Here is a 16,206-nt window from a genome sequence, read left to right as displayed (position 1 = left end):
GATCCCATCTTCTATATTTAATAGATAAGGCAATGCTTTACTTCTCTACAGCACTACCTTTCATCTAGAAGAACTGGTATTTAATGTATCATAGGAGCTGTGCTCAGAGAGTCGAGGCACCCCTAGGAATATTGAAAGCACGACAAGTTGCAGCAACAATTTAGCTTCAAGGTAGTGGTGCATGGAAAGAAGGGAAGAGAGGAATTTTAAAGTTAGCTGTTAGGAAGAAAGGGGGAAATGAAAGAAAAGTAATGAAACAAAAATAGGAAAGAAAAGACATTAGACAAAGAGATGAACTTTGCACCTTATTTTGAAGGGCAATAAGGGTTAAAGTTCTAACAGACCCCCAGTGGGACTTTCAAATAGCCAAGAACCCTCCACTGAGAATGTCTTGCCTCCGGCTCTCAAGAGTACTTGTAACCCATTGGTCATTATGTCCCCTTCTGCACCCGATCCACAGAGCATGCAAGTCCATTACAGCCTCCAGCTCAGAACCTGGCTCTTAGCTCAAGCTGTAGAAACATGTGCTTTCAGCTCTGGAGGTCTCCAATTCAATTCTCCATGTGGTGTCTGCACAGAGAGACACCTAGGTACTGTTGTCAGGAGCCATTCAGATAGCATGGTGGCCCACAGGGCAAGAGAAGGGTCCTAGGGGTGCAATTGTCCGAGTGCACTGTGCTTCCACCATGCTAGGGCTTGATGTGGAAATAGGGCGGGACCCAGCTATGCTGGCTCTGTGCCAGCTGATAAGTCCCCCACACACACTGGGAGAATTCGCAGCTGGCCAAATCTAGATGATTTCTGACCCCTCTGTGCTGCCAAAGAGGCACAAAAGAATCAGAACCCAGAGGGGAGTCTGGTTTGTGGTCTCGAAGACAAATAGGGCATTATAGATTAAAACCAACAACTTCAATAGTGTCTAAAACCAAACCGGAAGCCATGCAGCGTGTGGGGAACGGGGATAACATGCTCATGTGGATCTGCTGCATTTTCCCCGCTAGCTAAAGGTTCCCAGTTATCTTAAGGGTCAGCCCTAAGTAAAGTTCACTGTAGCAGTACAACCTAGCGGTGCCAAAGTTGTGCATGACTGTGGTGAGGTCCACATCAGTAAGAAAAGGTGGCAACCTCCCAGCTAGGAAAAGAATGTGGGACCAACCACTGTCGCCATCTAGGAATCCAAGAGCACTCGGGTGGTTGGACAAGCAAGAGGCACAGAAGTGCCCCAAGATTGTGAGCATCTTTGGCACAGAGCGGGCAAACTCCAGCAAGAGATGGAGTCATTACAAGGCCCTGTCAATTTCTCTACTTGTGCTCCCCACCCCGATCATCATCACCTCTCTCTTATGTGGATGAAGTCTCAGCCAGTTCGTTCTTACTGAAGTCCTTGGCCAGGCACTGGAAAAGCAAGGAAACTGCAAAGTCTGGATCTGATGAAAAGGACACAGATGTGAGTGTCACCAGCACTGAAAATTTCTCAGTCTGCTCTAGCTGCTTCAAACAAACAATAAACGGGAGGGGGTGACAAAATGCAACCATATGGGGTCCCACATGAGAAAGCCACTGGGGCTGGGGGAAAGGGGAAATGAATCCTTACCCACCACCATCCTCAAGAACCTGACAAGTGACGCCTTCCTGCTGACCCCACATACAGATAGCTCACATGTAAAAACTTGACTGTCCAGGTAGAAGCGGCAGTCAAATTATAGCTACAAAATTGCAAGGAATACCTATAGCCACTGCAACTGATCCTATTTACCCTCCCTTAATTCCAGCCCCATCGTAGTCATCTGTCATGTCTATGCCACACCTAAGCTTGTCACTGTAACAATCGGTCTGCTCTGGACTGTACAGTCATAGAAACCCACCCTCAGGGGAAAGGGTGCCATTCGGATGTGACTATTTCCAGGGCGTGGTGCAAGTGATAGATAGGTATCTCAGGAGCTTGTTCTGTGTGTGCTAAAAGGAACGAGAATACTGCTGCCGCTATCACCGCCTCATTTCTGCTTATGTAATACTTACCTGTCAGTGTTTTTTGGGCACAGCTGTTTCTATATATAGTCTGCAAAACTAATGCCTGGATACCAAAAGATGATGTGTTTATGATTATGCTTTCAGGCCCAGAAAAGAAGGAGCGTGGAGACACACATACTGGGGTCCTTGCCCATAACTAGGGCTGTAGGCACTACAGTAATAACAAATAATAAATATAGGACAGACACACTCAAACATACATTATGCACAAAAACAGTATACAGAAACACACAACATTGTCATGCACACACACACACAAGTATGCACAATACTTGCACACATTTTATTTCAGTCTCTTCCTCCTTTAGTGTGATGTTCAGAAGATGGGAGGTTACCACCCCAGCAGCACCTCTATATTTTAAGCTGTCATTTCCATTGCAAACTTTGGTTTTCAGCGGGTTAGTTATTCAGCAGTTTTTTTTAATTTGGACTGAAATGTCTGGGAGTTTCTATGGTAAGAGTATAAAAATCTGAAAACATTTAGCCTACGTTTTGCCCTGTACAACCTGTGTCTATTTACATAGAGTATATTATTTACAGAGCACTGTCTGTGTCTAAGTTATTGGCATTTAGGTCTTTTACCTGCCTGTTCTAGTGCTTACATTAATAGGAGGAGATGGTCTATGATAAATTGTATTGCTGTAACCCATATGGACCAGCCAAACAGCTGCTCTCGTCTTCATGGTTCTGCGAGTGATCACCTTTGAGTCCCTGCAAAGCAGCTTTATGAGACTGCTCCAAGAAAAACTTAAATAAGGTTTGTTTACATTTAAAGTAAATGTTGGTGAGGCTTTGTAAGAACAAACATGATGGAATGGCGGCGGGAGAGAGAGGGGCTAACATTGTAATGCTCAACAGCCATCACTGAGATGGGGAACGTACCATCAATACCACTGAAATGCACTGGACTCACCACGTGGAGTGGAAATGTGAAGCTTGAAGAACTAGCAGTTGGGCTTTCTTTGCTGTATTTCAGCACTGAATGCACATGGAAGGGCAGCATTCCCGCTGAAGTGTCCTGCTTTAGAGAAAAGCAACAGAGAGTCCTGTGGCACCTTTAAGACTAACAGATGTATTGGAGCATAAGCTTTCGTGGGTGAATGCAGAGGCATCCGACGAAGTGGGCATTCACCCACGAAAACTTATGCTCCAATACATCTGTTAGTCTTAAAGGTGCCACAGGACTCTCTGTTGCTTTTTACAGATCCAGACTAACACGGCTCCCCCTCTGATACTTGACTGCTTTAGAGAGTTTATCTGCCAATTTCATTGACATTCTTAGGGCCAAATTTGCAAACAGTGGTGCTCAAGTGGCACATTCAGAACCCGTGATAGTGCTCTCAGTTACCTGTTATCATGTGTGAGTTAATGCAATTTTGGTACTAATATTTCAGAATTTGGCCTTAAGGATGAACTGTAAAGCAATGAAAAATGAAGGCTAGATTTAAGTACTAAATGACTCCATTAACCAGGCTGTGTGGGCCATTCAGCACACAGGCATGTTTTATCTAATTTTTTTAAAACACTTTTTCCCTCTCTGAGATTTTCTTGGTCCTTCTTGAGTCCCTGAGGGTTTCCCAGATCTGCGAGGTCACAGTATGATGCAGCCTCATGGATTGCCATGAGACTTCTGGTAGTATGTGTCACATTCTGGGATAGCTTTAAGAAACCAGGAAGTAAATCACAAAAGGGAAAAAGGAATTTTATATAAGTTAGTTACAACTAGATAGACAGGCCCAGGCAAATTTTGGAGTATCCAATCTGAGCTTCTCCCAAGGTTCAAGGATGTTCATATATGGGATTTGGTTTGCCCCACTTCTGGCTAAAAAGAAAACAATTCTCATTTTTACTGTGCAGGTCATCTGAATTCTTGAGAGCCTAGTCTGGCATGCTATGCAATTCCTATTGATTTTAATTGGCTAAACTTCCACGTGATGCTTTGAAAATGTACCTCAATATAGTTCAGCAGGTATGTGTGTGTGTGAGAGAGAGAGCGAGAGAGAGACAGAGAGAGAGAGAGAAACAACATTCTTCCTTGGGAGCCACTTTTACATACCTACGAAGTTGATAAATGGCCTTGGTACAATTACTGTGCTTTGCTGGTCTTCTCTCAAGCATCATTGTTCTTTAAGGGAGGAATGTTCTGAGCCCATTGGTTGAGGAGAGTTCCTTCTACCTCTCTGCAGGTGAGCTGTGTTCAGAGCAGGCAAAGACTAAGTTTAGTGTAAACAGACTCCTAGCAACCTGCCCATACTCCAGCCCTATCTCTACTTCCTCCGCTCTCAGATGCTAGTTGAGTTCCTCTCCTCCATCCCCCACTACCCAGCAGGGAAGACTTGTTGAACTACTAGGTATCGCACTGACTGTGCTACAATGGAACCTAACTAGGCTCAGTTCGTTAGCAAACCCAGTAGGGCTGGGGCATATGCCAGGAGCCCGCCTCCCCTCAGCAGCACTGTGGCAAGGTGTATGGAATGTCTACAATACTACTACTCCTTTGGCCTGAGCGGCCAGCCAATATTTGGGGCTTTGTCAGGTTGTTTCCCATAAGAGGAGAAAGTGATGTTCTGATGAGTCAGGTACTTCTTTGGTACAATCCTGTTTCATTACAAAGAATGCACACAAAGCCCTGTTTCCCTGAGCACAGGAGAGACAGTTTCCTTGCTCACGATTTTCAAGCCACTCCTATGCCCCAAGGAGCTCCTGTCTGTGCTCCCTCTCAGGGCCACGTTCACAACTGCTTCTCCCACTGTCTGCTGGCTTTTTGCCTTTCTTTCTGCCTCTGACACACAGAGACCAACGCTGAGCCACTGTATTTGCAATCAGCTGCCAGCCTTGCATGTGGCCTACTGCCTTGGATGGTGGTTTCCATTGTCTCCAGATATCTTAGTCCATATAGGAGTTTACTTTGGTAAGTTACTAAATGAAGCTGCAGCTACATTAGGGGGAGCAGTGTTGCCATCTCACAATTTCATTGGGAGTCTCACGAGATGCAGTGTTTTTCTTAAAGCCCCAGCTAACATGTTTTAATTAAACAGTATTTAAAAACATGTTATCACTTGGGCCTTGTTTAGAGTAAAAAAAAAAAAGGTATTTTTTTTAAAATCAAGTTAGCTAAGATGACTTGAAACACGCCTGGATGCCCAGTGTAGAGACAATTTAAACACCTTTACAATCATGTTAGTTGGTGGTGGTGTAGCCTAGCCTAGCCTAGTCCCTCTCCTCTCCTCTCCTCTCCTCTCCTCTCAGAGTCGACCATTAACACAGATTTTTTAAAGGAATTAAATGATGTCTCCACTAGGTGCTATCTGGTGTTCTAAATTGTTAGATAATTGTATTTAAAAAAACCCCAAACCCTGTTTTTTCCTAGTCCAGAGTCTAGACAACACCTAGATTCTAGGGTTGACCATGACATCTGTTAAATGTTGTCTTGTCTACATTAGTTGCTAACATCTTTTTAAAACACCACTTGGCTACCAAGTTTTAATTAACACAAGTGTTGTTTTTAAAAGTGTTCTCATCTTGTGTGGACAGTGTTTAACACTTGTCAGCTGGTCATGGTCAACCTTAGGGCCTTGACTAGACTAGGGAACAAAGTAACAATGTGTTTGGTGATTTCGTCTTTTCCCCCTCCAAATTTTGCCAAAATTTTTCAATTTTCTCTCAGGAAAATCTAAAAAAAAATATTTCCCTTTGGCTCAGGAAGACCCAAATCAAAACGTTTTGAGTGTTGAACCACACTGAACCTTTCATTTTGAGTTAGCTTGATGTTCATCTGCCAAGCTGCAACGGTGTATGATGGAAGATGTATTTCAGTTGTCTCATATGCCTCATTCTTCCCTGTGAGCCGGGCTCTCTGGCTGGACTACATCTCCTATGATGCACTGCAGTCTCTTCTCTGGCTGGAATGACGCAGGGCGATGTAGTCTAGCAGGAGAGAATAGGTACGTGAGGCCACAGCTCAGCTGCAGATTAATATTGAACTGGCCCCAAATGAAAGGTTTTGCCAACTCCAAATAGAAAAATTTCACAACATTTTGTTCCAGAAAACATTTCGATATTTCAAATTTGTGTCCCAAATCAGGATGAAGACACAATGCCAAAATACCAGAATTTCCTGTAGGACAGAAATTCCAATTTTTTATCAGCTCTAAAAAATACAAGTGCAAGTAGAGGTCAAGCTCAGACACTGTGCCACGCTGCAGGGAGCTGTGCCAGGCATTGTGGAATAGGTGCGACGATCCCTACGCCCCATAATGCTATCAGGAAGCGCCATGTGTGGCTGCAACGCACTGTGGCCACTGAAATCAGGATGGCTAATGTCCCCACTGCTGCACTGTACTTTCATTTGTGCAGTCCCATCAGTTAGTTTCCCAACAGTTCATGTCTCTAGTTCAGACGCAGCCAGGCACAAAAGCAAAATCAGCAGCCAAGCATGCACACAAGTTCTAGTCTGCATTTTAACACCAAGGCACGACAGGCAGATTATAACTGGCACTCCCATAAAATTCTTTACCTGCAGCCATGTGATTCTCAGAAAGGTGCAAAATTCTTCCCTATGAGATGAATAACATTGCTTCCATGCAGATCCTTATAACCCAAAACCCCACTGATCAGCTTGAAAGGCAACCATATCCAGACCAATAAATGGCTTTGGGAAAGTAATTTTTGATCCATGGAATAAGAGGATCACTGCAAATGAATCCTACTGTATTCCCATAGAAGGGCTTTTGCTGAGGGGGACACCATGGGCCAGGGTCTCAACTTCACAGTCTGAATCTTCCAGTCCACTATGTAAATGTGTGGCATGTTCACTATTCAACAGACCCGCTCACACTTCCCCTCGCTCAACAAGTGCACACATGGCCACAGTTCAACAGGCCATTTACACCCAGCTAGAAACAAGTGTTGTAAACAACCTCGTATCCTAGGGAGAGCAAGTTGGGACGATTCACTGCAGCTTGCAGATGTTTTCCCTGCCACTAAACATGAGTCACCAGGACAGCAGTCAGAGAGCATCCCAGGCATTCTGTATTGGAAAGCTGCTATTCAGTTTTTGCCATTATTTTGCTGTAACTGGATTGGGGAAATCTGTCAGATTAGAAGAACAAGGGACTGGAAGGGCCCTCCTGGATCATCCAGTCCAGTCCCCTGCTATCGCAGGCAACCCCCTAATATCATCCTGCTAATAAATTTATCAAGTTCCATCTTAAAACTAGTTTGGTTGCCCCCTCCCCGACTCCCCACCCCAGTACTCCCATTGGAAATACTGTTCCAGAACCTCCCTCCTCTACTGGTTAGAAACCTTCCAATTTCCAATCTAAATGTATTCCTGCCCAGTTTATACCCATTTGTTCTCATGCCAACTTTCTCCTTAAGCTTCTTTCCCCTCCCTGGAGTTTATCCCCGATCTATTTACTGAGAGCAATCATCTCCCCTCTCAGCGTTCATTTTGCTAGGCAAAACAAGGCCAGGTCTCACAGGCTATGTCTGCACTATGAGCTAGGGGTGTGATTTCCAGCTCCCGTCCACCTACTCACACTAGTTCTCATCTGAGCTCGTGTAACCGCAGTAGCAAGGGCAGCAGTGACATGGGCTAGCCACCCTGAATATGTACCCACAAGGTTCAGGTGGCTTTGTACTTGGGGCGGCCAGCCCATGCTCCCACTGCCCTTGCTACCGGGGCTACACTAGAATTTTTAGCATGCTCGTTTGATGAAAGCTAGTGCAGGCTGGGAATCACACCGCTAGCTCGCAGTGTAGACACAGCCTCAGTTTCCTCTCATAAAACAGGCTCAGTTCTTAGCAGCTATTCTCTGCACCTGTTCCAGTTTAAGTTCCTCTTTCTTGAACATGGGTGGCCAGAATAGTGCACAATATTTCAGATGAGTCTTAGCCATGCCTGGTATAATGGCAATAATACTTGCTGATCTCTACTGAAAATACTTCACCTGATACATCCAAGGATTGCATTTGCTTTTTTTAACGGACACGTTCTCAGTCATCCTATAATCAATGATATACCCAGGTCTTTCTCCTCCTCATCTCATTTCCAGCTCACGAGCCCTGAGCTTAGAGCAGAAATGCTTCTCGTTAGTCCATTATAAATAACTACCTTGTTGTATTCAAAAATATGTCATTGGCAATATGACTTTCCCCCCCTCCCACAAGTCATTATTTGAGTGGGAACGACACAGAGCCAGTATATCGTCTTGTCTACCCAGGGGAAATCTTTGAAAGTTTTCCCCACTCCCAGTTACCAACATCAGCTGCAGAAACTGACACCGTGGGGGCTGTGGGGACTCAGCCTCTTTGCAAAACAGGCCACGTATCTGTGTGCCTCAATATGGACTGGGCTGGCTAATTTGAAGTTTGTAAATGTAGTCGTTACTGCAGGGGCAGCCTGGTGGCAATATAGCGGGGGCAGGGGAGAGCGTGACATCGGTTTACACTAGGATCTTGGCCACCAGTGTAGCTGTGCCAGGGCAAACCCTTAATAAAGGTGTAGTTTATCAGTTTGGCACCAGATGATGCTATATCCCTCTCTGAGCCCTGAACGATTAGGGGTGGTGGGTGCAAACCCCAAACCTGGGGAGCTGAAGGATGCACTGGATGAGCCTGGGGACTTGGGGGAAAAGTAGCACGTGATCATGTCATCAAAGACGGTATCCGGTGTATGCCAAGGGGGCTGAATTAAGCTGGCACAGGCAGCCTGAAGTGCTGGCTTTACAACCGTAACATTCTTTTAGTGTAGGCTTTTAAGTGTCATAGGGATGGACGTTGCAGTTCAGAAACCTCCTGGAGCGCTGAGGTGTGGGTGGGGTTTTTATTCACCGATATTCTCCCGTCCCCGCTCCAGAGGTGCTGCACTCAGCTCAGTTTTCCAGCTTTTCTTATCACAGATGGCCGGGGCCACACACCCAGGAGCTGAGCTGAGGAGGACGCATGGGGAGAAGGGAAAGGGACACTCCCACTTCAGCTAGCTTTCCCCTCACTGAAATATCACTGAGTCATCGCTGCACGCTCTCAGTCACTCTCTCCGGCCTGAACATGCAGCATCTCTGTGCTGCCTGTTTAGCTGTTAGGGATATTTCAGTAAGAAACCAGGGAAAGGAGATCAGACGCAGCTCTACAAACACACCAAGCCACTATGGCTTTTTGGGCTCTAAATGGAAGTGTCCTGCAGTGGGTTTGGTTGGAGGGATCAGGGAGGTTTGGGTGGGAGAAGAGCTACCTCAGCCTCACAGGCAATTAATTTGCTTCCCCAAACATTAAGCTCCTGCATCATCGAAGCCATCAGATCATTGAAGCATGAGCTGATCCACGCCCCCCCCCCCCGCCCGCCCTGAAGTTGAAGATCCACTAAGCTAAAAGCCAACTAATGCAGAGGACATGATGCAAAACACACAGGTCTTTCCCCACTCCCTCTCCTGGACACCCTCCACCCCGAGTCACTTAATCCAGCTGGGGTGTCCCCCCCTCTGACCCTTATGACACTGTGGCATGCCCAGCTAAACAACGCCAGCCTTGCAATAACACCCTGTCAGCAACTGGTCAGTGAATCAGAGGTAAAAGGGTTTCAGTAATGAAGTAAAGTGCAGTGCCAGCAACAGGCCATGGGCCACTATTGTATAAGCACAGGCTATGGTACACAGAGCGGGGATTAAGAGATCTGTGTCAACAGCGTGCCTGTATACATAAACATTGCAGTGGAAAGGGTTTGCGTTGATGCACTATCCCCAATGAAGTCATCTGTAATAAAAGTCGAGCTCGGAGTGGGTTGGCACACAGCGAGTAACTCCATCTTAGCCCCACCCACTGCCCCGCGGGATGGAAAGAACCCAGGGGATCATTAGGGGGTGCATCCGTCCAGGGAGAAGCCAGCAGACAGGTACTGTGTAAGCCAACTTGTGCACCCTGCACGAAAAACTTCCCTCTCCAAAGAATAAGCCCCAGTAGGCCAGATTTTGCCCAGCCCAACACCCATGCAACCCCTCTGAAGGAGTCAGGGGTGCTGCATGGGATCAACCAGAGCAGAATTTGGCCCCATGTGCTTAACTGGGGTCTTGGTCTCAGAAAGGTACAAAACCAAATTCTGCCACCTTCAGTTGCACTCTGGCAGCCCCCTTTAATAAACTGCACAGAGGTAGCAAGTTTTGCTTTGCTGACCTGGCTTGGCGGCCTAATGCAGCACTCTGCATCGCCATGCAAAAGAACCAGATTCTGTTTCAGCTGAGGAGTGACGAGCCTGAATAGCTCCAACGACAAGCCCTGCCCAGTCAACCTCTGCTGGGCAGCTGAAAGCTATAACACAACTGGAATGGAGAAGGGGAAAGAGACCCTAAGACCCGGACCTGCCTCGCTTCCTAGGAATGCAACTGAACAGTGTGTGTCCCCTATGAAATGTTTAGCTCATCCCATTTTAGGCCATGTTAGCTAATGTGATATAAATTCATTCCATAATTTCAGGGTCCCATTGTCATGTCTATCACAGCATGAACATTTAGTAGAAGAAGATTCCAGCCATGGACTCTGGGTTTAGAACAATGACACAGCACCTGAAAAAACCGTAAGCAATGCCCTGGCTGTACACGGATACTTAGCGAGCTCCAGAATCCAGCCTGTCTCGGCAGAGGGAAGCAAATATTTAGTGAAGGCTTTTAAGCACTGCTGTAGCCATCCGGAAATTGTCACTGCATTAGAGAAACACCAAGCACAGTAGGCACAAAGCAGGGTATTTGTAATTAACACCTCAATGTAGTGTGCAAACTTCTAGAGCTTCAAGAGGCAAACAAGTTTAGAGCACACTAACCAGCATACAGCGGCAAACCCACTGGATACAACTCTGACTCCGCTTTCATCCAGAACTGGCATCAGGATGGTGAAGGAAAAGGCTTTTCTGTGCATTCAGAGGCCTTATTTATGTTGTTATTATTATCGGAGATGTACCAAGGGTTAATGCAACTGAAGACAACTTTGTCACCCCTCTGCCTCCACACTTCCCCAGCCCCTGGGAACTGACAGCAAACTGAGGAATGGTCACATCTTTGAGAATAAACCAGTGTGGGGACTGCCTCCGGTTTCAGAGTTGTGTCAGTGGAAATTAACATGGTCACAGGATGGCATTCCCCAGCAGCTGACTAAATACCCAGGCAAGGCCGAGAAGGTTATTTTCAATGCTGGAAACAGCGATGCTGGGACTGTATCCTAGTGCAAGCACTTTATTTTTAGTAATGCATGTTAAATAATGGACACACCAACAGTGGTGAGTTACTCACTGTACCACTATTCAGTAGCTGCATTCTGACTGGGGCTTGGGTGCTCCAGCCAATCAGAGAACACTTCATCCCAACAAAGCACAGTTTTGGACCCAACGTTAACTCTCAGTTTCTCACGGGCTAATCGTAGTTTGAGAAAAAAGTTTCTGCACAATACGAGGTGAGCCACATGTATGATGCTAAAAGAGTTAGGGATGGTGCTGATACATATGGTAATGGAGAAGTACTAGAAAAGATTCCGGGGGAGATGAAAACAAGGGGTCGGGGATAAGATGCTACAGATGCTTGTTCACTGTAGGGGTAACTAATAATGACAAACTTGAGCCCATTGCCTACCATGCTGATCAGTGTGATCTCACTGTTTCCTTGTACTCCCCCAGCGGTTTGTCTGTAGCCATCTGTTCTCTCTTGTCTTACTGGCACATTGCAAGCTCCTTGGGGCAGGAACTGTATTTTTGTTGTGTTTGTGCAACGCTCAGCACAATGGGATCCTGCTCCATGGTTGTAGCACCCAGGCACTATTGTAAAATGAAATAAAACAATAAGGGGCTCTATATGCCCCACTGCAGGATGGTCTAGTGGCTAGCATGCTGGATGGGGACTCTGAAGCCCTGGGTTCTATTCCTGGTTCAGCCACTGTTCTCCTTGGACAAGTCATTTCACCTCTCTGAGCCTCTGTTTCCTTGTAAAATAGGAACAATGATACTGACTTCCTTTGTAAAGCGCTGTGAGATCCACAGATGAAGCAAGGGGTAGGTGCTGTTACCCATCACCGCACCCCTAAGATGGGTGTCTTCTTTCAAAAGCACAATACTCCCCTCCCCCCCCACATATTTTTTTTTAATCTCCTTCTTCTGAAACTGTGCTGCCGGACCCGAAGGCATGACGCCCAGGTGGGCCAGGGAGTCCATCAGTGCAGCATTTGTTTGTTTGGGCTTCGTCTACTAGGAAGGTTCTAGTAGAGCAGGAGAACGGGATCATTATCCCGCACTGTGTGGGAAAAGGCTCGCACAATGAGTGCAATAGCTGTAGGCCAACAACTCTTGCTCTCTGTTCCTGGAAAAATCCTCACTCTTGTCCTCACTCCACCCTTTCCTTGAGAAATGTCCTCGCCCAGAGCAAGCAGGCTTCACTGCTGGATGATCTACAATAGAGGCTACACTTGCTCTCTGTCTGTTATCTGAGATCCATCGTGAAGTCAACTGGCCTTTGACACCAGCACACGTAGACGTAAAGGTAACCTTCCGTTTGGTCAACAGGGCTGTCTTGTGGAAGGCCCTACGAGGCACCAGTGTTCCCAACATCCTCCTGAGGCCAATTCAAAACCTACAAAATGGCTCAGGGATATGGGTTCAGTGGGGCACCTATAGGCCTGTCAAGTTTCACGCTAGTTCCAGGGTGAAGCAGGATGTGTCCTGGCCTCAGCCCTGCTCCATGGTGCAGTGGACTGGCTCCTTGAATATCTCCGCAAATATCGGTATAACGGTCAGTTCCACTCCGGTCACCAACCTGGATCATGCAGATGATGTCATCCTCTGCAGTCAGGATGCAAACCATCTCAAAGGAGCACTAGAGAGCTTCCAGCAGGAGGCCGTGGCTCTGGGGCTATGGATTTCTTGGGCAAAAACAAACATCCAGAGTGTCAGTGCAAAAGTTGTGATACAAGACATCTGTGCTGCTGGACAAACCATGGAAGTAGTGGATGACTTTATCTGCCTAGGAAGTAAATGGTCATCAAATGGACGCACCCTGCCAGACATCCTAAGGAGAATCAGTTTAGCAGCCTCAGCCATGAAGGACCTTCATAGGGTCAGGAGCCAAAAGAAGGTGAAGCTATATACGCGAATACAAATTTATCAGACCTGTGTACTTCTGATCCTCTTATATGGCTCTGAAACATGGACTTTGCTTAGACAAGACATCAGGTGGCTGGAGGCATTTCAGATGCGTTGCCGGCGCCGACTACTAGGTATAAGATGGTTTGGCTTTATCAGTAGCAGGGATGTATCATTTAGAACTGGCCTTGAGAGGATTGCAGCCCTCACCGACCGCCGCCGGCTAGGCCTTTTCGCTCATGTTGCCCGCCTTGGAGTCAAAGTCCCCACACATCAAGCCCTGCAGATTGGGCTTTGAGGTCAGAAGGGATCACTCGCTGCCCAGCCACAGACTGGTGGCGGTCACGCGGTTGCCTGTGATTAACTTGGCTGCACCAGATCAGTAATAATCCTTCGGAACTCGAAGACGCCTGGAATAAAGCCGCACAGTGTGATCAGGGATGGGCCTGGCTAGAGATGAGCGATGGATAGGGTGGGCCAGGTCACCGAGCATGCTCTCTCTCTCTCAGGGGCTTGGCTTGCTGGTTCTTGCTCACATGCTCAGGGTCTAACTGGTCGCCATATGTGTGGTCAGGAAGGAATTTCCCCCCAGCTCGGATGGGCAGTGATCTCAGGGGTTTTCCGCTTCCGCTGCAGCATGTGGACATGGGTTGCTTGCCAGGGTATCGCTCACTTAATCATTTCGCTGCTATTGCCGGAGTCTTGAGCAGAAAAGCTGCATTTTGGTGCTGGAATAATCAAAGCCAGGGCAGAAGGTTCTGGCTTGTCCCATCTCTAGCTCTAAAACCCCACCGCAAGGATTTCCATAATGCAGTGCAGTCAGATCTGAAAAAGCAGTGCCTAGGTAACAGACTACACCCACCTTGTGTAATCTTGAGCCTTATCTCCCTGTCTGAGATATAGACAAATGCAAATTGAGCAGTTAAGCATCTCCTGTAGCCATCTCTACTTGTCTCTTTAAAGCCACAGAGAGGCCCACTAGAAAGCAGTCACTTCTCCCACTCGGGTTGAGGTTGCACCTCCCACACATACACAACCCCCGCCCCTGCAGATGTACTATTTTCCAGCAGACATATTTCCCTGGAAGGTATTTTTGGCTGTTTCTTTTGCTAGTATCGGTTTTATATTAGGGTAGGAATCAAATTAAGAAAAATGAAAACGTGGGGACCTACCTGTGAGCTAGGTGGATGTGACTCTGACTTTTTATTCTCTTCTCCGCTGGCCATGTTTCATCACCTCTCTACTTGGGGACACTCTCTCTCCTGCTACAGGACTATAGATGCTGTAAAAAACAGGGCCGCTTTGGGCAGAGATCTTGTGTTTCAACTTTCCTGTAGAGCACCATATACACTTACTGTATGTCACAATATAAAGAAGCAGCTTAAAGAGGACTTGTGAAGGACATTTTGTGCAATTTTGATGCCTGAAGCAGCATTGCTTACGTCAGTGGAGCCCAGCCTTATTACAGAGGAGGGCCACGTAAACCTAAGCACAACCTTGGGTGGGCCAAACAGAGTCTACCTATTTTCATAAGATTTAAAGTCACCTGTATTGATTTATATTTTAAGTTCAGCTTGTTTCGTATGTATTTAGATAGGTTGTTTCTATGTACAGTGTTGACTATTTACATGCTTGTGTAAACGAAAATGATGTAAACATGATGACAATACACTAATGAATTGGCTGTTAGTATATTGTGTTGAAACAGGTCGTTGGTGTTTTGAAATGCTCTGGTGGGACGTGCGCGGCCCATGGACTGTAGGTTGCGCATCCCCAGCTGCTGGGGGTTGTTTGCTTCTTTGTTTTTCTACTTTCTTTTGAACCTTAGAAATTTCATGATTTGAAGGCTGCTCTTCCCTGGTTTTGCTGCAGGACTTCTTGGGGTCTGATATGTACTGGGAGCATCTCATCTTTTAATTGAAGCACTAGCGGGGACTGTCTCTTTAATAAAGATCTCCTTCCTCCAAATTGGCTTAGACTTTTAAGTTAAATCAAAATGAAACGAACACAAAGTTCTATACAGTCCGATGAAAATCTCTGTTCCTCAGTTTCCCATTTCTTGTGATGTCATAAGCCCCCTAGTGCACCAGACTCCAGAGCGTTCCAAGGCAGACAAAGCCACAAAATAAAACCCAGCAGAACAGCCCAGCAGCTTTCAAGCCTTCCTTACGCATCAGAGAAAAGGAGAAAAAGGCACAAACCTATTTCCCCACAGGCTTTGTAGGTTACCTTTAAATTCGTGCTGTCACTAAGAGCCCCTTTCTCTGGGTATCAGTACTGCCAGCCAATTAGTATTGATTGTTTAGATTACAGTAACAACCAGACTATGGTAGGGGCTTTCCAAACACAGTCCCTGTCCTAAAGCGATGACACATTAAACCAAAAAATGAAGTGTACTCCCATGGACTGAGGGGAAGGGGCCACTTTCCTCAAAGCCTGCAGGTCTTGTGAGAGCCCCTGAGATATTTGCTCTTAAAGAAGAACAGGTGGGAAGCGCCACTGTTTTCCAAGTGTGGGTTTATTGTCTTTTTTCTTCCCTCTCCTGCACATGCACCAAAGCCTTGACCTCACTAGAACATCCCTGTGTCTTTGGAGCTCAGAAGAGCCAGGCCCCCTGCAAGGAAGCCCCAGAGAACTGAAATGAACCAGTCAAAATTGCTGGAGGGGAAAGGAAAGTCTTTTTGAGGGAAGACCCGAGCACAGCTGGCGTTAACTTAAAGCTGGGGACAGAAATCTGTGCTGTAGACACTGAATGTTCATAGTGCTACGCACCTTTGTAATACACAGCGTCTGAAGCAGTGGCTCTCAACCTTTCCAGTCGACCATCCCCCCTTCAGGAGCCTGATTCGTCCTGTGCACCCTCAAGTTTCACCTCACTTAAAAACTACTTGCTTTACAAAATCAGACATACAAATACAAAAGTGTCGCAGCACATCGTTACTGAAATATGGCTTCCTTTCTCATCTTTACCATATACTTATACAATAAATCAATTGGAATATAAATACTGTACTTACATTTCAGTGTATAGTCTATAGAGCAGTATAAACAAGTGAGTGTCT

This window comes from Terrapene carolina, unplaced genomic scaffold (assembly GCF_002925995.2).
Source record: "Terrapene carolina triunguis isolate 2854851 unplaced genomic scaffold, T_m_triunguis-2.0 Scaffold629, whole genome shotgun sequence".
Taxonomy (NCBI): Eukaryota; Metazoa; Chordata; order Testudines; family Emydidae; genus Terrapene; species Terrapene triunguis.
Note: the sequence above shows the minus strand (reverse complement) of the source record.